General features: G+C 38.4%; 1 long non-coding RNA gene and 1 pseudogene across 1 annotated transcript; both read right to left on the reverse strand.

Annotated features, from left to right (window-relative positions):
* The window catches only part of LOC111347050 (natural resistance-associated macrophage protein 2-like), a 118,037-nt pseudogene that overhangs the window by 24,326 nt on the left and 72,807 nt on the right, over positions 1-20,904 (reverse strand).
* Positions 7,865-10,481, reverse strand: LOC148719128 (uncharacterized). Its single transcript, XR_015994170.1, has 2 exons — positions 8,532-10,481; positions 7,865-8,199 (listed from the first exon to the last, which is right to left on the reverse strand). It is a non-coding gene; the product is annotated as an uncharacterized LOC148719128 (long non-coding RNA).

Genomic DNA, 20,904 nt, shown 5'->3' on the forward strand with positions numbered 1-20,904 from the left:
TGTTTTGGATGTCCTCCCCAGGGGTGGGATGGGTTGGAATTGGCCTTGAAAAGCCCCTATGGGGAGTGGTCAACTAACGTATGTATGTATTGTAGAACTTTGACCAGCTGCAAGAATTCCAATGCCCCGAATATACAACGCTGCATTTCGAAACATGCATCCGAGAAAGACACCTTGAAAAGATACACGGACAGGATTTTAAAACGATCACCACTACACTGCAATAATTAACGACTTTTCACCGAACGAAGTGTGGGTGGTTCGTAGTGGAGTATTCAACCAGCCGCAATGCGTCAAAGTAGATATGCACCGCTAGCCACCTATACTGAGGTGAATATTTGTTTTAAAAAATATCAAATCATTTAGATAACATAGCACAAAAAGATGACTTTAACTCACTTATTCCTGCAAAGATTGCAATATTTTCTGGCGCACACTCCACCCACGTTGCTCGGAGTGAATAACAAAGAATAGTCGGAGTTCAAACGGCCAATCAGAGCGCACCTTTAACGCTATCCGCTGTTTTGGTATAAACTAATCGCTACAATTAACTTCTTCAACTAATGTCTTACTTATTAGTACACCAATAGTTCTTACCCCTTTGAAAAGGTCTCCGTCGATGGCTATATTTGATAAACATAGAGAAATAAGAATTCGATATTTTCTGATTTTATAGATTAAATTTGACAGATCAATCAAGAAACACTTTCCCCAAAAGTTTACCTAATGCTTGTATTTGAAAATTTAACAAAAATTGTTCCAAGATTCTTACTTTAGGATCTCCGATCTTGTCCACATCAAATATGTCAGCTTGGCTCATGCTGTATTTAAGGCATTTATGATATTGAAAAGAAAGAGATTGTCAGAGTTTTCATTAAGAAATGTAGTAACACGAGAATATTGAAAGTAAAAGGGAAGGTACTCACAATAATATCAAGCAGCTGAGTGATGAAAATAAAGAAAAGTGTCTGTTAAGGAGGGGGGGGGGTGTAAGTTGATCAAATACCAAATTCTCCAAACTAACACCATAAGAGTTGCAATACAGACAGTATGGAGAATTATCACTGAGATCTTGGGAATGAAAGGGATACGCGTTTGCTAATTATTTTTCGTCTAATTCGTACTTATTTCTTCTTTTACGTTTTCATAACTTCTCTGTTCGTACTTTTTGTAAGTTTGTTAGCGTTTTCCTCGTCAGTTACACCTTTTTTGCACGTTTCTCATACCGCACGTTATTTTGCACCCCTTTTAAAATAAGCCAGTTTCTTTTTACGCATGATCGCTTTTTTAAGTCAGTTTATCCACAGTCGCGCTCGGCACAGTTCTCTGTTTTGGAAATATTCCACTCATTCGCTATTGCAGTTGTCACTGTAGATATTTTTTCCATTTCGCTTGGATTGTACTCTTTTTTCTGTTTGTAATGATTTGCTTATCTTGGTTAACTTAGCTTTTATTCATAGCTTTAGTTTCAACCTACTGCTGCTGCCGAGTAACAAATAGACAAATTTCGCAGTTAGACGAAGAGTGACCATCATCTAATTTCTCCTTACAATACCATTCCAAAATGAAACATTAAGGTCACGAGAATAAAGGAAATGATCGGAAACTAAAGAAGCTCCTGATTGTTAAACAAGCTCTCCTTGTCAGCATCTTAGAAAATGTATAGAGAACAGTATGGAGAATATGAGTACTGATGCTGGGGAGTGTGGGGTTGACCTGTGAATGTGCTAAAAAAATCTGACTTACCACTTCTCCATACGTCCTTTTATAAAATGCCTACAAATGAAAAAAAAAAAATGGGAATGAGACCTTCGATCCACAAGATGCCCTGCCTCTTTTCCTTTTTTCTAGTGTTTTGCTTTTCTTTTGCTTGTGCAATTGCCTAAATTGTTTGAGCCCTTCTTGCGCAATTCCGTTGGGACGTAAAACGAGGAATACTTGGTAATGTTTTTCATCAATTTCTGGAACAACCACTGGTAAAAACAAGTAGCCTTACTCTAACAAATACTACGACCACGAATATTTTGATGATTAATGACACGAACAGTGCAATGGCTGGAAGGAAAAAAGAAAAGAGGAGAAGGTTACATATGATGACAAGGTATATTACTGTAAACAAGCAACTGCCACGGCTCCCACAGACATAGTCGGACTAAAACAGTGTTGAAACTAATCCAGGACTGGAATTGTTTGACTGGAATCATATCGATCTCACAAGGCATGCACGAAAGATGACTGGAATTGTGAGCTTGTATATATATACAGCCTCAAAAACTAAAACTAAGGCAATTTGATTGATTGAGAGGTTTTTTAGTCCTGCGTTGATCTCGTTGGTGTGGAACACTTCTATCACCTTAGAAACTTATCATAAGCAAAACTAGAGACCTTTACGAAAAAGCAAACCCAGTGCAAAGGCTAAAACCATAATCAACGAAAGAGAACTAGTGTTAAAACTGTTAAAAGCGCGGAAAAACGCGGCTGCAAAAGTCACGATTGTTTTCAGTCTTGCGTGTGATTGGTTGAGATGACAGCTGTTACTAAGGATACTGAGATGGTATTCATCTTTCGTGCATGCCTTCTGAGATCGATATGATTCTCAGACAATGCCGTAAGATGTATTCCATCACTAAAAAAATGAAATGATGGTGGAATATTGATGTCCCTTATTCCGTGGTTGAAAATAGAAATCAATAACATAAACCATTGAATTAGGTGAATTTATTACCTGATGCAATGAAATAATACATATTTGCTTTTTTCACTGCTTTAGGATTTTTCCTGTCTACTTCTCGAGACTACAACAAAGAGAAAGAGGAAAAAAACGTTAACGATGATTTCAAGAATTGTCACCAGACAAAGGTCATGGGTTCAAATCCTGTACATGCCTGAATTTTTTTCAGCTCATATTTCCATTACTACATAAGTAGGATTCATTACTGCGAGGATCGCTTTCATACATTTCAAAGAGACTGTTTTTAATTGGGTTTCATCGACTAAGCTGATGAGGTAAATTAGGCAGCGCACATAGTTTATTCGCTATAACAGACGGCTAACTTTCAAAAGAGCGTTAGCCTTCGCCACCCATCGTGAAGAGTTTAGAAACTATTTACGATGACCAATTCACATTATCAACTCAGCTGAGAACTGAAAATCAAATCATCTTGTAATACACCCCACCGTCACGGCACCGCAGTTCCTCTGAAACTTACCCCCTCTTTTCATTTGCTTTTGACTGGTTGAACCAATCATATTGTTAAGTTAAGGGGACGAATCAGAAGACTGTTTTAAGGAAATGAAACTCTAGTAAAGACTCCTCTAAATAACCTTCCTTCTCGACCCGTGTGTAGGTGTCACGAAAACTAAGACCTAAGACCAAAGACCCCTCGAAAACTAACACCCCTCGAAAACTAAGACCTCTCGAAAACTAAGACCCCTCGAAAACTAAGACCCCTCGAAAATAGACTTTCTCGAAATTGTTCGCTTGGTTTTCTGTTCTGGTGTGGTAGGACCAGCAGGAACTTCTCTCGCTCGGCTTGGCTCCCGCTCACCGTCTTGTTGATTGTAATGCCCTACCTTCACCACACCATAGCTGCCATCTCCTATTTCCTTTTGATCTTTGAAATCTTTCCATTTAAATTGCGGCAGTCCATCGAAAACACTTCTTTGAGGATGTTTTGGTTTCGGCCTTGGAAATTTAAACGACATGTTTTGAGCACGAGCTCAGCGCACCACGTGTCAAGCATACCCAAAGGCAGGAAACGCAATAAAAAGCCATGGCATTTGTCTAGGAATATGCCAAATATGGATTGACTGAGACACGCCCATGGACTTACTTGAGGTAAAATCGCCATCTTTCATGAGTTTTAAATGAAATGAATATGTCGCGTTGGCCACTACACCCTACCCACAGCTGATTATGTCAGGCCTAAAGGCACCCGTCTTACTCGTCATAGCTCTGATCAAGACATACTAATTCCCAAGTGCCGTACAAAGCTTTTCCAATTTAGTTACTTTAATCGTGTCGCTAAACTCTGGAATACCTTACCTGTATCCACTCGTATTATCAGTTATCTCGATCAGTTTAAATCTCACGTACTCCAACGCAATTCGGCTGCCTTTCGTACAAACTATGACGTCACTAACTTCAACACCTGGAAGTCGATCTGCTGCAAATACAGTAGGTCATGTGATGTTCTATAAGTTGGTAACTGCTGCTATTAAGACTTTTTATCGGCCGCATGAGGGATTTATTCCTATCGTTTTTTCTTTTATAATTGGGTTTTTTTTTATATACTTTTCACACTGTCTATTGTCTACATAGTTAGTATTTGTGTATTTCTCGTAAGGGCACACTTAATTTGGAGCCTCGCTCTGTTGTGTGGTCCGCGCCTTTGTCCTCCGTTCTCTTCTGTGTCTTGTTCATATGTAATTATTTTTTAGTCTTTTTAGTATTGTGAGTATGGTGAAAGCGATTAAATAAATAAATAAATAAATGAATTAATTAATGGGTTTACGGCTGATTGTATTTATAAGGGATAACAAGACCCAAAAATCAATATTTGGTCATACATGCCGCAAGTTATAATCATACAAATATGATGGTCTAATCAAAGTTCATGTAATTTGACCCCGTTGACCTAAAGTTGCGTGTTGTACTTTTACACTTTACTGCTTTTTACTACCAGAAGTCACACACAAGAGCCGCGATCAGAAAAACCTGTCTTAAGATCATGATGACGTTAAAAGTTTCACGAGAATTGAAAACAGACCGTACTTATTCTAGCAGAATACGTTAAAACGGCCTTTCGTTCGAAACACGTACATCGAAAACATTCTCTGCTGCGCTGCCGTAAGTCACTGATAATAGACCCTTTCAAGGTTAACGCCACCATTTTGCCGGGGGCACAAAACTGCTGGGGCGAGCGCAAAATGTACAGTGAATGTATGGAAAAAGTCGGGAGATTGATGCTCCATTATTTGAGGAAGGTTGACATTGTGCAATTTCTATGAATTACGAAGTAAAGATACCTAGCAAAAGATGTTGCCGATCAAGTATGAAGGGTTCAGGCTCGCTGAGAAGTGAGAAATCTTATTTTTAGTTTTTCATACAAATGCTTTTAAATTTTCCCGGAAACGGCGGTTTGGTTTTAGAGACAAATATATGGAATATCAAAATCTTAATTTGCGGCTTTTTTCGCGAGACTTCATTTCTCAAATTTGATCGGTAAACTGGTAGGTCTGGTATCTTTAGTTTGTAATTCATAGAAATTGCACGATTTCAACCTTCCTCAAATTATCGAGCATCATTTTCTCAGCTTTTCCCATACATACACCGAATGCAAATATGGCGTCCAATTTGAATTGCCATTGTTCTGGACTGACTAGCCTCGTCTTCACGTGGAAATACAAAAGGATTATTACATGTGTGAGAGGCTAGTCAGTCCAGAACAATGGCAACTCAAACTGGACGCCATATTTGCATTCGGTGTATTCACTGTACATTTTGCGTTTGCCCCAGCAGTTTTGCACCCTCGACAAAATGGCGGCGTTAACCTTAAAAGGGTCTATTACGCACTGGGTAATTCTGGCCCCGTCCACACTAATGTGTAGTGAAATGAGACACAGAAAGCTCACTTTTTCTTTCTGAATTAAATAGACAGTGTAAATCTAGCTGCGAAAAGTTTGCTTATCCATATCTACGTTTAATTTTGCAGCTCGGTAGCCTGCATGTTAACTCCCCAAGTAAAATTCACGACGGTCACCCAAGTTGTAGCTCCTCCAGGTCATAGTTCTTTCTGTTAACTAAGTCCAGGTTGTAAAGATCACCTTAGCTTTTTCTTTCTTTTTAAATATCCCGTACTCAAAATTTTTTCGCGGTATCTTAGTTTTCGAGGAAGACTTGTATGAAGGTAGATCCTGGACAAAATGTTCGATTCGTCGTTTCGTTATGGCGTTTCGTCGTTTCGTTATGTCGATTCGTTGTTTTCCGAGTACGACTCGTCGAACTTTCAGTTCGTTTCGTCGTATTGTCAGTTCGATTCGTCGGCTGGCCTCTTCGACTCGTCGTTTTACGAGTCCGACTCGTCATCGACCACATCGGTTCGTCGTTTTGTCGTTTCGTCATTTCGTCATGGCGTTTCGTCGTTTCGTTATGTCATTTCTTTATGTCGTTTCGTTATGTCGTTTCGTCAGGTCGTTTCGTCGTTTCGACTTGTCCACTCAACAGGAGCTATAATCCAACTTATATTACATGAAGAGTTACTTTATTTCATACACTCTTACATGAATCATTAATGTGGTATCTATAATTTGCCCTCTGCCGAACGAAATAGATCTTTAGAATAGCTACTTAATCTGCAGAAGCGTCCGAGTTATTTAGAAAAACGTATTTTCAGCTAAAAGTTAATGAATCACTTGGGCGAACACCCTGGAGTAATTATCGCGGGAGTCTGTCTTTTTGTTGAGGGTAGGAGGGTCAAGGGTTTCTTGTTGAGGGTAGGAGGGTCAAGGGTTTCTTGTGGAGGGTAGGAGGGTCAAGGGTTTCTTGTTGAGGGTCGAGGGTAACTTTTTTCCCCTTTTTTAAAATTAATTAGAAAAAATTAAACCGAATTTGACTAAAATAATTGAGTGTAATTGGAGAAAATAACTACTTTTTAAAGATACAGAGTACAAGTGGACCCATTTACTTTTACCCCAGAGTGCAAAGGAACCCTTTTCTGTTCCTTAGTAAGGTCTAACCATGAATACTGCTCTGAGATATGGTCCCCATATTCGCGCAAGAACACTGATAAGCTTGAAGGAGTGCAGAGACGCGCCGCTAAATTTATTTTGAAAACTAAGGATAGCTATGCAGCTCGTCTTGAGAAGTTAAATCTACTATCTTTGGAAGACAGAAAAGAGTTTTAATTGACGTAACTTTCTTTATTAAGGCACTGAAAGGGTTTGTTGACACCGATGTTTCACCTTTTGTGGATTTTTACTCTAGTTTAGATTATTGTTCCTTGAAATATTATGATCATCTGACGTTAAAAAAAAATATGCAAGGGCTAATTCCCTTAAATATTCCTATTTCCATCGAATAGTAGTTTCTTGGAATATGTTGCCTGTTGACAGTCGCACTGCAAATTGTACTGGGAATTTTAAATTTAATGTGAAGAAATTTCTTGTACGTAAATCATGATTTTATTTGTATTTATTATAAAAGTATCTCATTCGTACTATATGTATTGGGTGATCTGCTGTTACATGGGGTCTGGGACTCTTTTGCAGATTCTCCTATGGCTTTTTAAAAATCTTTTTTGGTTAATTAACTGTATCATACCAGCATTTGTGTATTTATGCCATTAAATTGTAAGAAATAAAATAAATAAATACATTAGTTCTTTTTATAGTTTGAAATCACTCCAAAAATTAGCAAGTGGAGAAGGGGTGAGACAGTGAATAGCATGTGGCCGGTTTGTTTTCAAAAACCTGATTACTTTTCAAAGAATTAAATTAAGAACCCACAGAAAGCTCATATTCGATCATAAATCTAGTTAAATTTCATGTTACTGTAACATCATGGAGCACAGAAATGTGGTATATACACAGCTGAAAGCATGAACTGATTCTTAAATGACTTGGCTGACTCAACTTGAGCACAGTCAAGTAGTGAGAGTGTTGACATAATTTGACGTGCAGTCACTGAAAGGCATGAAACATTTGCAAAACTTCAAAAGCAAAAAAGACATACTTTGATTTTACTTATATGAATCAATCAAGTTTGAAAACATAACGAATTGCCCATTTGGCTTGAAACTTTCCTAATGCCAACCAAAGAGACCATATGAGAGATTTCCATTTGTAGTAGTAGTAGCAGTAGTAGTAGTAGTAGTAAAACTTTATTTCAACTTGGATTGAAGAATAGTGTACAAGCACTTCTCTGAGAAATAAATAGAGTGAAAAATATATGTACAATTAATGAAGAAAAAGAAAAAGAGAACAGATGTATATATGCTTGTAAAGTCTAGGCAGTTGTTTCTAAAAAACAAATCCCATAATTTGGGCCCAAGAAATTTGAAGGAGTTTTTCCCATAAGATGTAGTATTTATACACATGGTAACTGCAACCTGTTTATACTTCTGGGCCCATTAATGTTGGTTCTCGGTGTAAATAATGCTGCTACGTAGGCTGCTGCGGCTGCTCGAAATGACTTGTGAACTAAAATCAATTTATGAAAAAGACTTTTCTTTCTCAAGCTGACAAGGTTTGGACTTTCCAAAAGCACCTCGTATGTACCGACTTTTTCACCAAGGATTATTAGTAAAACATGTTTATTAAGGAGTTCAAGTTTTTTCCCAATTCCTAGCACAGTGCTTTAGTAGTGGAAGTGTGGCATAATAAAAGCCTCAGTAAAGCCGTGCTTTAGTTGAGGGTCTAAATCTTTTAATTACTTGAATTAAAACGTAACATGTACTGCTAAAATTAGATTTGAGTGCTAATGTCGAGTCTCTCCTACCGTGAAAAAAAGAAGATGATGAAAAGTAACCTACCCATTCTATTCGCTGTACGATGAAGTGCTAACGCTCAAAACGTCGGAATCATGCATTATCATCCGCTCGTTCAAACGGCAAAAACTACCATCAACTATCATCTCGAATTTAAATATGTCTAAAATTGTTCTCAAGGTACTGTTCCAGGAGTTCTCTGGGAAAATCTATGCTGGGACGACCCCTGCATCCTGTAAACTTAAACAACCGCCTTTACAATGAATTGTCACTGCCACCAAGAACAACAAACAAGCTGTTTGTAACAAACACTCCAACTGAGGAGGAATGTTAAATAAAATATGCACGAGCTAGAATATAGAAGACTCTGTCAAGGTGTGTTACTAAGTATCCAATTCCATTGTCACTTTCATGAAAACGATCATTCACTCGACTCAAGACGAATTCTATGCTGTTGCGTAAAGGCTGGTTTTAACTTGCAACGGAATCGTAGTCGGAGTCGTAACCAAAAGCGTGGAGCGATACGATCTAGTGAAAATCAAACCGACGGAGTCGGAAGCAGAACACCGATTCTGCCTTTGACTCCGTCGCTTACGATCTAGTGAAAACTGCATTGTCGGAGTCGGAAGCGGAAGCGGAAGAATAAACCAATCACAATGCTCGATTCCATCTTTCCAAAATGCACAAATAGCCATAACAAATTTAAACGTGCGAGCTTGACCGTAAAATTACGAAATTAAAAGTTAAAATACTCGAAATCTACCGAAAGCACCATTCACGATCACCAAGTCGTAGTTCGCTAACGAGGTTAGCATACTCTTCCTTAGCTGCTCGACGTCGATAGATATCAAGGACCAAAATTTCTTTCTTTTTCGAACGATATTATTCCTGTGTTTTCTCTGCCTGCGCAAAATAATGATTAATAGGAGCCAAAGTTGCTTTTCGTCCGCCATGTTGTCTTTAGCGCCAAAATTTGTACTTTAGCGGGCATGGAATAAAGCATTGTGATTGGTTCATTCTTCCGCTTCCGACTCTGACAATGCAGTTTTCACTAGATCGTAAGCGACGGAGTCATAAGCGGAATCGGAAGAAAATGGAAACGTTCTGATTCTTCCGACTCCGCTTACGACTCCTTTTTTCGATTTTCACTGGGTCATAGGCGCTCTTACGACTCCGACTCCGACTCCGTCACTAATGAAAACTAGCCTTAATAAGTCGCTTTTCAAAGAATCCATTTCCTTCGGCAGAGAGCAAATTATAGCTCCCACATTAATGATTCATGTAAGAGTGTATGGAATCAAGTAATTCTTCATGTAATTTAGGTTGAATTATAGCTCCTGTTGAGAGGACAAGTCGAAACGACGAATCGGCATAACGAAACGACGAAATGCCATGACGAAATGACGAAACGACAAAACGACGACCCGATGTGGTCGATGACGAGTCGGACTCGTACAACGACGAGTCGAAGAGGCCAGCCGACGAATCAAACGACAATACGACGAAACGAACTGAAAGTTCGACGAGTCGAACTCGGAAAACAACGACTCGACATAACGAAACGACGAAACGCCATAACGAAACGACGAATCGAACATTTTGTCCAGGATCCACCTTCATAGACTTGCTCACAAGTCGCGCTTTTAAGCGCGTAGCGCAACAGTGAGCGCGAGGCGCGAGCGAAGTTCCTGCGGGTCGTAACACACCTGAACAGAAAACTAAGCGAACAACTTTGAGAAAGTCTATTTTCGAGGGGTCTTAGTTTTCGAGGGGTCTTAGTTTTCGAAAGGTCTTAGTTTTCGAGGGGTCTTAGGTCTTAGGTCTTAGGTTTTAGGTCTTTAAGTTTTCGAGACACCCCCCAGTGCGTTGCATTGGACCATGCTCTGTTTTTTTCACTCCCATTTTTAAGCATAGTGGTGTTGTTTTTGTATTCATTTTATAGGTTTACCTAAATACCGGATAGGGAATTGAGGACTTGTAAATTAAAACAGCATTATTCCACTAAAAATTCATAGTCTTTAAGTATACAAATCTTAACTAAAGCTGAATAGAGATACATGTTATGAGGCATCATGACTGCTCCGACGATACCCACAGCCTGAAAAGCAATTTTAACAAAGAGTTTGAGCGGTCAGTTTCAATCAAGAAAACAGATTTCATACAAAATCACAATCATGGTCTAAGTAATAAGTTTTAAGCAAAAAACAAATGGGATGAATACTTAACATCTTCCTAAATTTGACGAGCTAGCTAAGAATTTGCCATATTTGTAATCTGCCTCTTGCGTAAACTTTCTGAACTAACCAAAATAACTATTATACAATCCTTATTTCTGATTGCTTTCTGTAGAATATCCATGAGAAACTGGATGGAATTCCAAAATATCAGTAACTGCAATGGCTATATTAAAAATTTTTGATGTACTCTATTAACAATCCAGATACGTGAATTTGATCTTTGCCAGGCCAGGCCACTCTGCTCTGTTCATGAGTGTGACACTTCATTCTAACAAGTATCTTCTGCAAGCTAGAAGTATAATTGGGTACCAGCTTGTGAACCAAGCAGAGGAGAGGGCTATTTTCCCAGAGACAAATTAATACCCTATCCAAGATAAGCAGTAATACACCTAAATGCTTCATACTCCACAAACTGGAATAGGCCTAACAGACTTGGCCTAACCCTCTGGAGCCATGGCCAAACCCAGAGCATGTGTTCAATTGCATCAGGTACCTATCACTTAATGTCTCTACCCGTGGATGTGGAGAGAAACAGTGATCTTGGCCATAAAATACAACACAGTGACACTGACGGTTCAAAACTACTTTGTTGGATAAAGAATTCACTGCCCTCACAATTTGCCCATTGTGTCTCCTCCAGAAATACTTTACATTGCAACAAAACAAAGTCTATCAAAAAACGTTTACCTGTAAAATACTTTTATTGTCACAGTCTTCACACCAAGGTATAAAAAGACCTTTGAGTACTTCATCCTGATGTGCCTTTACTTTGACATACTGCAAGGAAGATAGACAGCTATAATGTTAAGTTCTTGTTTGCAAAATCAATATCAGAATTTCAAAAATGTGTCTCTGATGCATGCAACCTGCTGCACAATCCTTATGTTATTTTCGATACATGAATCATCAGATTATGTCTTCTGTCTGATGTGACATAACTCCCTGCGACTGGCCACTGCTCTGCAAAATTTGGAGGGCTTCTAAGTGCCAGTAAAGTGAAGCAATGATCCTTTCAGGTGACCCACAATTGTTGAAAAGAAACCCCAAAAAATCTTCATTCTGCAATTACTTTTAGTTACAGCTCACCTACCAGGGTCATTGATTACTTGATTTTCACCCAATGGTCAAATAAAATCCATTTCATTAAAAATTATGATCAAACTCCTCCAGGGGAAAGAAGAACCATCTAAACTGTACCATGCTCCTAACATGCATCCCATATAGTATCTGGAGGGCAAGTATTCCAATCCTGTCAAAGCCTGAATTCTTTTAGTGCTACATATATATGTCGCTATGCTTAATTTAGTGCATTGTGTAAATCTAGCTAGTTAATTGGCCCTAAGCGTGTCATTCTTAATGTTCCAAAAAAGTTTGTTACAAGATTACAAATCAAAGAGTATTGCCACTTAAACAATATTCACGGAGAGTTGCACTGTCAATTTTGGAACTGTAAATCATACGGCAAAACATCTGTTTGATACTCAATCTAACAACCTGTAAAACCTGGGTCTGCTGCTATGAATTTGGGTAAGGAAAAACATACAGTGCCTTACCTCATAGCTGAATGATGCAGCCATAACAGTTAACAAAAATCCAAAGAATACTTCCAGCATTCTTAGCCCTAAAATGAAGATCATGGAAAATCAAATGAGTATCTCCCCCCTGTTCCCTATGACGGGTCAAGTTCCAGTTGTTCCTGTCAATAGACTTGCAAGTGTATCTTTTTAAGGAACGAAAGCTTAACCAACATCATTTATCTGCTTCATCAAAATAATGAATTATCATTTAAAAGATGGATTTTCTTTAACTTATGTCCACATTATCATCACCCATTGTTACAATTTTGTTCAGAGTTCTAAGTGTGACAGAAGTTAAATGGCCCATAACAATTCCAAACAGTGATTACGAGATGACTCACCATAATTTCTTATTTATCAAGGAATAGGAAAATAAATGTATTCAGTGATTGTGATAAGTACACCACCATACAGAGGAATGACCTAGCTGTCAAATAAAAACAATTATAAGTTTTTCATAATGATAGTTATTAATCACTAGGCTGTGAACTATGTTACAATTTTGTCAAGGGATAGGAAAATAAATGTATTGGTGATTGTGATATGAACAACCACCATAAAAAAGAAATCCTGTCAAATAAAAACAAATAAGATTTCAGGCTCAGCTTGATAGTTATTAATCACTACCCTGTGATTGTATTGTCTGATTGTAAATGTAAGAGAAGTCCTAATAAGGACTGTTCTTAGCAGTAGTTATTGATGTTTCAACAACCCGAGCTAGCGGAAGTCATCATCAGGATCCGTCAAGTGAAACATTGTTATCAGTTGAGTATTGTTACTCCTGTTCGTGTAAACTGATTGGTCAATGAAGTTGTGATGTTATTGGCTTCAAGACTCAAGTGGCATAAGTCAATCATGATGTGCCATTTACTGAATCACTTCACTGTTCTGAAAAATATCCACCCCACCCCACCCAGTAGAGGCCATGACAAATTCTAAAGCTGAGGGAGCTTTGAAAATTGTCTTCACCTCCAGAGAGGAGATGGGCTCAAACCAAAAACCTTTAAAGGGAGGGGTAAAAATGTTTTCAGTAACAACTGTAAACTATTAGAAATTGAGAAGATATACTAGAACAAGAACCTTTGTTGGAATAATGGCAAGAAAGGTTCCTGAGTTGCCAAAAATGATACTTACTTTCCATTTGATAAAAGGCAAAATATTGCTATGGCAGTACCAATAACTTCCTGCAATTAAAAAACTATATTGTTTAAGTATTAGAACTTTTAATTATCCACATTCATACAAGCTGTCAAAATTGTTTTATAGATATATGTGCAAGTGGAAAAGACCCAATTGGAAGCATATTGGACTTCAGAATAAAACGTTTTAGTTCAAGACCTTTGTACAGTCCATGATTTGTGCTCTGGGGCAAGCAGAATTCTCTGTTCAGTACCTTCCTTAGCCTTGCTCAGTGCTCGGGGAGAAGGGTTGCCTATAGACAGACCAATATTCCATCCTGAAGATGTTCTCTGGGAGCAACCAAAATTCTTTGTCCAGTACCTCCCTGGGCCTTGCTTTGTACTGAAGGGCAAGGCTATTAAGAGAGACTAACATCCCATCCTGAGGAGCCACAATATGTCCAGTTGCTTCATACAGAAGGAAAGCTTGAACATCTGAGAATCTGGCAGGGACTTGTGTGCAAACCACACCTTGCATGATAACACACAGAAGTGTCACATTGCTGTACAAAGAATGCTTTAGAACATGATATGACCTTTTGTTTTCTTAAAATGATTCAAGTAGCCTTTTTTCATTTTGATTGCCTGCATGATTATAAAATATCATTTTTTGGCTAGCCGCACAAAGAGTTGTTTCAGTTTAGTTTCCTTTATGTCATAGATTCTGAAGTATATTAGGCCTTTTTTCATGCGAACATTTTTGTTTTAAGGAGTTGTCCCTGGAGCAAAGAGGAGTTTTATAATTGGTCAGTGTAAAACAAAGACTGTGGACTGCAGACTGTCAACTGCAGACCGGGGGTAAAATGCAGACTGACGGTAAAATGCAGACTGCGGACTGCAGACCAGGGGTAAAATGAAGACTGAGGGTAAAATAAAATATTAATAACAAAAAACGAGACTAATGGGAGTGTTCCTACCCATACCCGTAATTTTTTTTCAAAATCCCGAAAACTCAAACCAAAAGGCGTTTATTCGCCTTAGTCAAACATATTATCAACCTCAAGTTCTTGAAATCCCCATTTTGTTGAACCAAGTTTCCCAAAAGCGCCCAAACTGGTCGTAATGCTATGCATTTTACCTTTGTCTACATGTCAGCCATTTTGAATTGTGCATCTGCGAATAGGTCTCGGACCGAGTAACTCTTTCAGCATTTAAATTCTTCATATGGCCTTGGAATTGTTTGGAAGACAAGGCAAGCAAAACACGACAACACAACAACAAGGCAAGGTAAACTTGTAGGTATCAAGCATATAAGTTTGTGAAAGACATTAGATTGTCATCCTTGTTTTCCAACAGTGCCATGTGACTTGGGGACGACGTGACTTTTATACTGCGTGAAGCGGAATTTGTGTGTTTCGTGAGTCCTGATGTGACATTATTTTACGGCTACGAACACTCCTTATTTCACCCTTAAGACTCGTTTTTTTACCCTCAGTCTGCATTTTACCCCTGGTCTGCAGTCTGCAGTCTGCATTTTACCCCTGGTATGCAGTCCGCAGTCTGCGTTTTACCCTCAGTCTGCATTTTACCCCAGTCTGCAGTCAGCAGTCTGCGTTTTACACTGACCGGTTTTATAATTATAGTACAATACAATACAATATTCTTTATTTAATGAAGGTGACGTAATTAACCCAATGAGTTATCTTACTTACCGCCTTCACAACCCACCCAGGGGAGGACATCCATCACACAGTAATCTCGTGCGTGGGAAATTATAATGTCTCCTACCCCTAACCCTGCAGGAGATGGGACCTCCATTTATTCGTACCTATCCGAGAAGACTAGAATATCTAACCATTTCTTGATGTTATAGAAAGGCAGCATATTCTTCTCAATTATTTTAAGACTTTGGGTGTTGGTCCGGCCGGGGCTCGAACCCTCGACCTCCCGCACAACAGTCCAGTGCTCTATCCATTAAGCTAACCGGGAGGTGGTAAGCTCAATGGATAGAGTCTCTTTTACAACTTGGAGTTTTCTCATCCCCAGAGCCAAGATCAGACATGAGTTACGATCACTAAATTTCTATTAGTTTTTGGTTGTGTTTCCTGGCATCATATTTGTAATTTAGCTTGTTTTCTTACCTCAGACAAATCCTGCATTCCTTTTTAGTTTTCACCACAAGTGTTGTAACAAGTCGCCTAGACTGATTACATGATTTAGTCCAATAAACGACTGTGTAAGAGTCCACTGTCCGTCCGGTACTTCACTATGCTTGACCTGGTGAACCCAACATGCTGGGAACACAACAAGAAGGCTTACCTGTGAGGCGTATTCAACGAGGGAAAAGGTTTCAATATATTTACAAATTGCACCCCACTCAGTTCAATTAATACTAGCTATTATTGACCAGCAAATGACATGAGTGATGTTTGTGTAAAATACTTTTCCAAACAGTCCAAAGAAGACAGGGTATTTGCAATATGTTGATAACAATTAAACTCGACATTATAATACACATCAAAAAACTAAGTGCACCTATTGGCTAAAACCCTCTGCATTTTTTATGTAACACAAGTGCAAAGTTGTGACACAAATTACAAAAGAGTGCATACACTATTAAAATTTTATGTCTTGACTTTCTGTGCTGCTTTTTTTCATGTAAGTTATTAACAAGTACTGAACAATATAATTTCTCATGCAATTTTTTGAAAATAGGCACTAGTGTTATTTTTTACAAATTTCACTTGCTTTATGAGCTTGTGCAATTTTGTTGTCTTTGAAAAATTTATTTGTGCTGATTAACACCAAATTGCATTCAGAATCAAACCTATACATTGTTAGTTAATTGTTCTTAGTGCTAGAGTATCCCATGGTGAAATCAGAAGTCTCGGGGGTCAAACCCCCAGCTTGTGGGGACTAAGATTATTTCCCTTCTTTGGCCTTGTGACAAATAAGTTTTTATTTTGAAGAGTGTGTGCAGTTGTTCAGAAAAGTTACCTTCAGCTTTTTTTATTTTTTTTTTTTTATTTTATCTTTGACCTGTCAACCATAAAAGTGCAGAGGATAAGGTGAAGAGCAAATCATGAATTGAAAGTAAAAATCAATGTTCAATTTGGAGACACTTTCATTGGCAACATCATTCTTCACCAAAAACAAAATTATATATCAATATTAATTACAAAGTAAATTATTTAAATCAGGAAGAAACAAAACAATCAGCTTTGGATAATCATCAACATTGAACAATCTTTATTTTAAATGCTTGGTTTTGCTTCTACACAAAAGTAACTAAACCCCACTGGTTAATTTTAATCAAACATTATCATAGTCAATGGAAAATCTTTACTTTTATCGTACTTTAATTGCTAGCTTCTATAGATACAAAAGCACATTGGCATAGGTTTGAAATTTATAATATAAGAACAAAACCACTTAAAAATGGTTTTGCAACCAATAGTAAGAAAAACTACCTGCAATTCCAAAAATGTTTGAGGTTTTCAATATGAAAACTTCCCTGTAACCTTTTCGGAATCCATGGCAGACTACAGAGTGGGTTGATCTCACCTTTTTTTATAGTTTGACTTAAAAATAGAACTACGGCAAATGCAATTAATTGTTTATGTGACATGACTTAGAAAAATTGTAAACAATTACACTCCACTAAAAAAAATAATAATGACCAAGCGAGGCATACCCAACTGTTTTGCCTCTGGCCAGTTGAGAGCTTTAAACTCCATGTTTATTTACAATGTTTATTTACAATTTGTTTCTATAGGTGATCCTGAAAACCATCAAGTGGGTGGTCAATTAAACTTGTAATCAAGTCTACCTGTGCCTCTGTGAGTGTTCCTAGTTCAGGTTGCTCTATCAACTAAGTCACAAAGTCAAACACCAGGAGCAAGACAAGAAGCATTCCATCAGTTGCAATCTGCAACCTGTTTAATTTCATTTGTTGCCAACACATTCCTGTACAGCGAGCAAAGATCCCACTAAAAATTTCCTAGCTTATGACATGCGACTTTGTAGCTCATCTGTTTGAGTGCCCAATAAATATACAGAGGCACAGGTTTGTACTCTGTAAAATCCTGACTTTTTTTAGGCTTCTTCAACTGTGAGGATGACTCCCTTACTGATGTAATTATGGAGGGTTGTTACAGATAAGGAGTTTCTGGAAATTTCTAGAAGACTGATTAGTTGAGCTAAATGAATACTGGGGCAATCTCATGCAATGCTCTGGAAATTTCCACTACGTGTTGCAAAGGTCCATAAAATATAGAATAATAGTTATTTTGTAACCTTCTGGAAAACTCTAAAATGCCTAATAAATGTACATAAATTGCCATTCACCAATCACAGTTAATTGTTATTGACTGCAAAGACTGCTATGAGTTTAAAGAAGCTAAAGATGGCCATTGTAGTCATCTATGGATGCTTTCCCACATTAATTCCTACACACATAAATGTATGTCACTTCCTCCTAAAAAGGTCTTTTTAGTAGCAATATTGAAAAATCAAATGCAAATTTTAAAGAATACAAAACTTAATCAATTATGATTCATTATTCTAATTGGTCAAATGGAAACAATTCAAACAAAAGTTGTCATTATATTTCTTTCAATTAAATTGAAAGTAGTTCAAATACTATTTTTGTTTCAGAAAAGTTTACCTAGGAGTTTATCAACAGTTTCAGAAGAGATTTTGAGATAACAGCATCAACTGTGATTTTTGTATCAGTAGTGAACAGGAGTTTTAGCCAGTAATGAGCTGTTGTTGTTTGCTTGTTGTCATGATTTTAGTCTGGTAGAAACAGGTTTGTTATTCTTCACATAAATAGAACTCTCCTCAAACATCATATGTAAACTTACTTTGACGCTGATATCGATTGTGGCTAAGAGATCAAGCAGCGAATGAGGGCCATGATAATGAATTGTGATGCCGTTACCCTGAAACTGTTAAAGTCCCTACACATACATTCCCTGCAACTACAAGAAAACATCTTAAACAGCAGTTTATAAAACAAATACCTTAGAACCTTCAAGAATTCGTACGACAAAAGCCATGCGTCCCTTAGTAGTCACTGTAATCCGTCCTACTTCACGGATCCCATCAACTCGGATTTTTACACTACGCACAAACTTACAATTTTTGCTGTATATTTCAACCTGCAGGAGTTCTTTCTCTGGTCTAGCACCAGCGACGACGATATGTTCATCTTCTCGGTGAGATGTAATGCTCCCACAGACACAGTCATTTTTCTGCAGTTTAAACTGGTTGAGATGCTTGCCTTCACTGAATAAGTGAACACAGGAATCTTTCTTGTCCACAACCACAACACGGCCATCAGTAGCGACAGTGACATCCCATGCATCCTTTAATATTCCTTCGCCAAAACTGCGAACAAGCTGTCCACTGGTGTCATATTCCTCTACTGCACTAGAGTCCCTCAGTGTCACGACATTTCCCGTATCACTCACAAACAGTCCTCTGTACAGGTGCTGTCCACTGAGACTAAACTTGCTATGCAGGTCACCGGCTTGGGTGAGGGTATAAACGCAGGATGTGTCAGTCCCAGGCTCCTCTACTCTGGTCAGCGCAAGGATGTTGTCGTTCATGTCTGTGGCTACATCATAAGTAGATAAATTTGTATCTTCGTCATCGGTAGGTAGAATGAAACGTCTAACAAACTTGCCGCTGCTGTCAAACGCCTTCACACAGTGATCTTTATATTCCCCGACAACGAATTCTTTGCTGAAATTCGTAGTGATGCCCCACGGGATATTCAGCTTCTGCTCCTTTTCACCCCTCTGACCAAGTGACCATGGTGTAACACACCAGTGCTTCACGCCTTGTTTAAGTAGTACTTTCGTTACTCTTGCGTCATACACTGGATTGATTTTGACTTCGCCACTGACATCAACGAGCGGCCAGATCAGAAAGGATGCGTCTTCACCAACTGTTCGCGTGACATCGTAGATGACATGATTCACGAGACAGACTCCGGAGATAATTTCCCTTCTTTTTCCTTTGCTGAGCAAACCTCTTACTGCCCGGAAACCTTTCTTAAGCTTAACAGCAAAGGCATTTTGTACTACAGGTAGACAGTTTAATTCCTCTACACACTCTTTGCATGATGCCACTGCATGAACAGGATTGTCTATTGTCTTTAACATGGTCGCCATAACTCGATACTTCATGGCCAGAATGCGGTCAGATATTTTCAGGTCTTCGTTTTTTAAAAGCCTCAGTAGCTTTTCTTTGAGCATCTTCAAATTTTCTCTTTGCAGCGGAAAGCTCTCTCTTAGCTGATTGATCCAGGTCAGTAAGCTCCAACCTACTAATTCCTTTAATAGGGGAAAAAGCTTCATCACGCCCATCACAGGCCGCCTCTCCTATTGCCGCACTACACTCGCTTGTAGACTTTGTTCTCTCAAACACTTTAAGCAAGGACGCCATTCCTTCCTCGAAGAGGCTGATACTTGTTACCAAATCTTCCTTTGATAACGCGTCCAACTGTGACCTGAAGTTGTTGATTTTCTCGACGATCAAGGAGTGGAAGTTTTGGTCTGTTACATCGCCATCTTTGAGTTTTTCCGCGAAATTATCGATATTTTGGCCTTTTTCTATGAGTAAGCCAATAGTGGCTTTAAACACAGCAGCAGTTTCAATCGAAGACATCACTTGAATCCTTTTTTCTTAAGTGACGCTACGTTACACTGTGCAACAGGGTTTGAACAGAATGAACAGGGAGTTATCCAAAATTCAGCTTTTCAATTTGGGTCAAAGTTCTTGTTCAGTGGTTCATAACAGCTAAGGGAAACAGGCGATCTATCAATTTTAACCAATCGTACCGTCATCAGGGGAACTGAAAACAATAACGAACCCCTGTAGCAATAATTTAAAAAATTTGCAGTTATAGCTCATCTTAAACAATAACGAGGTTGGAGGTCGTTTCAATCCCTTCATTGCTGGTTCTTTTACAGCGTAATACACCTGGAGAATGATGGAAAAATACTGACCGGAATGTATCAGTGAAAGAAAACACACTCCAGTAACACTGGAAACCAAGCCGAGCTGAAGTAAACTCAGTATTTATTGTCATCTTCAGGTTCGCCTCTGCCGGGCTCCGAAAACACTTTTTACTGATGTATTTGGCTCCAGTTAATGAAACGAAACATAAGTAACTGCGAAAGACTGAGTTCTCAAACCAATAAGGATCTCAGTTGACTTTGTGTGGCATATTAATTAATTAATTAGATTCGACTGGACTGGTATTAATATCTTTCGTGGCTAAACCCGATTTCAAAACATGTCCGTTTGACTGCCGGATTCAACTTAAGGAGACTGTTGACCCTTATGAGATCACGTCAATTATAATGAGTGTTTTTGTCAACAGAAACAGATGTCCCTTTTGTACAGATGAGGTTGACTTTTTTTCATATTTCAGTCTAAACTTATGGCCTTCCTTTAAGCTACTAGGTTACGATAA

Source organism: Stylophora pistillata, chromosome 12 (genome assembly GCF_964205215.1).
Source record: "Stylophora pistillata chromosome 12, jaStyPist1.2, whole genome shotgun sequence".
NCBI classification, from domain to species: Eukaryota; Metazoa; Cnidaria; class Anthozoa; order Scleractinia; family Pocilloporidae; genus Stylophora; species Stylophora pistillata.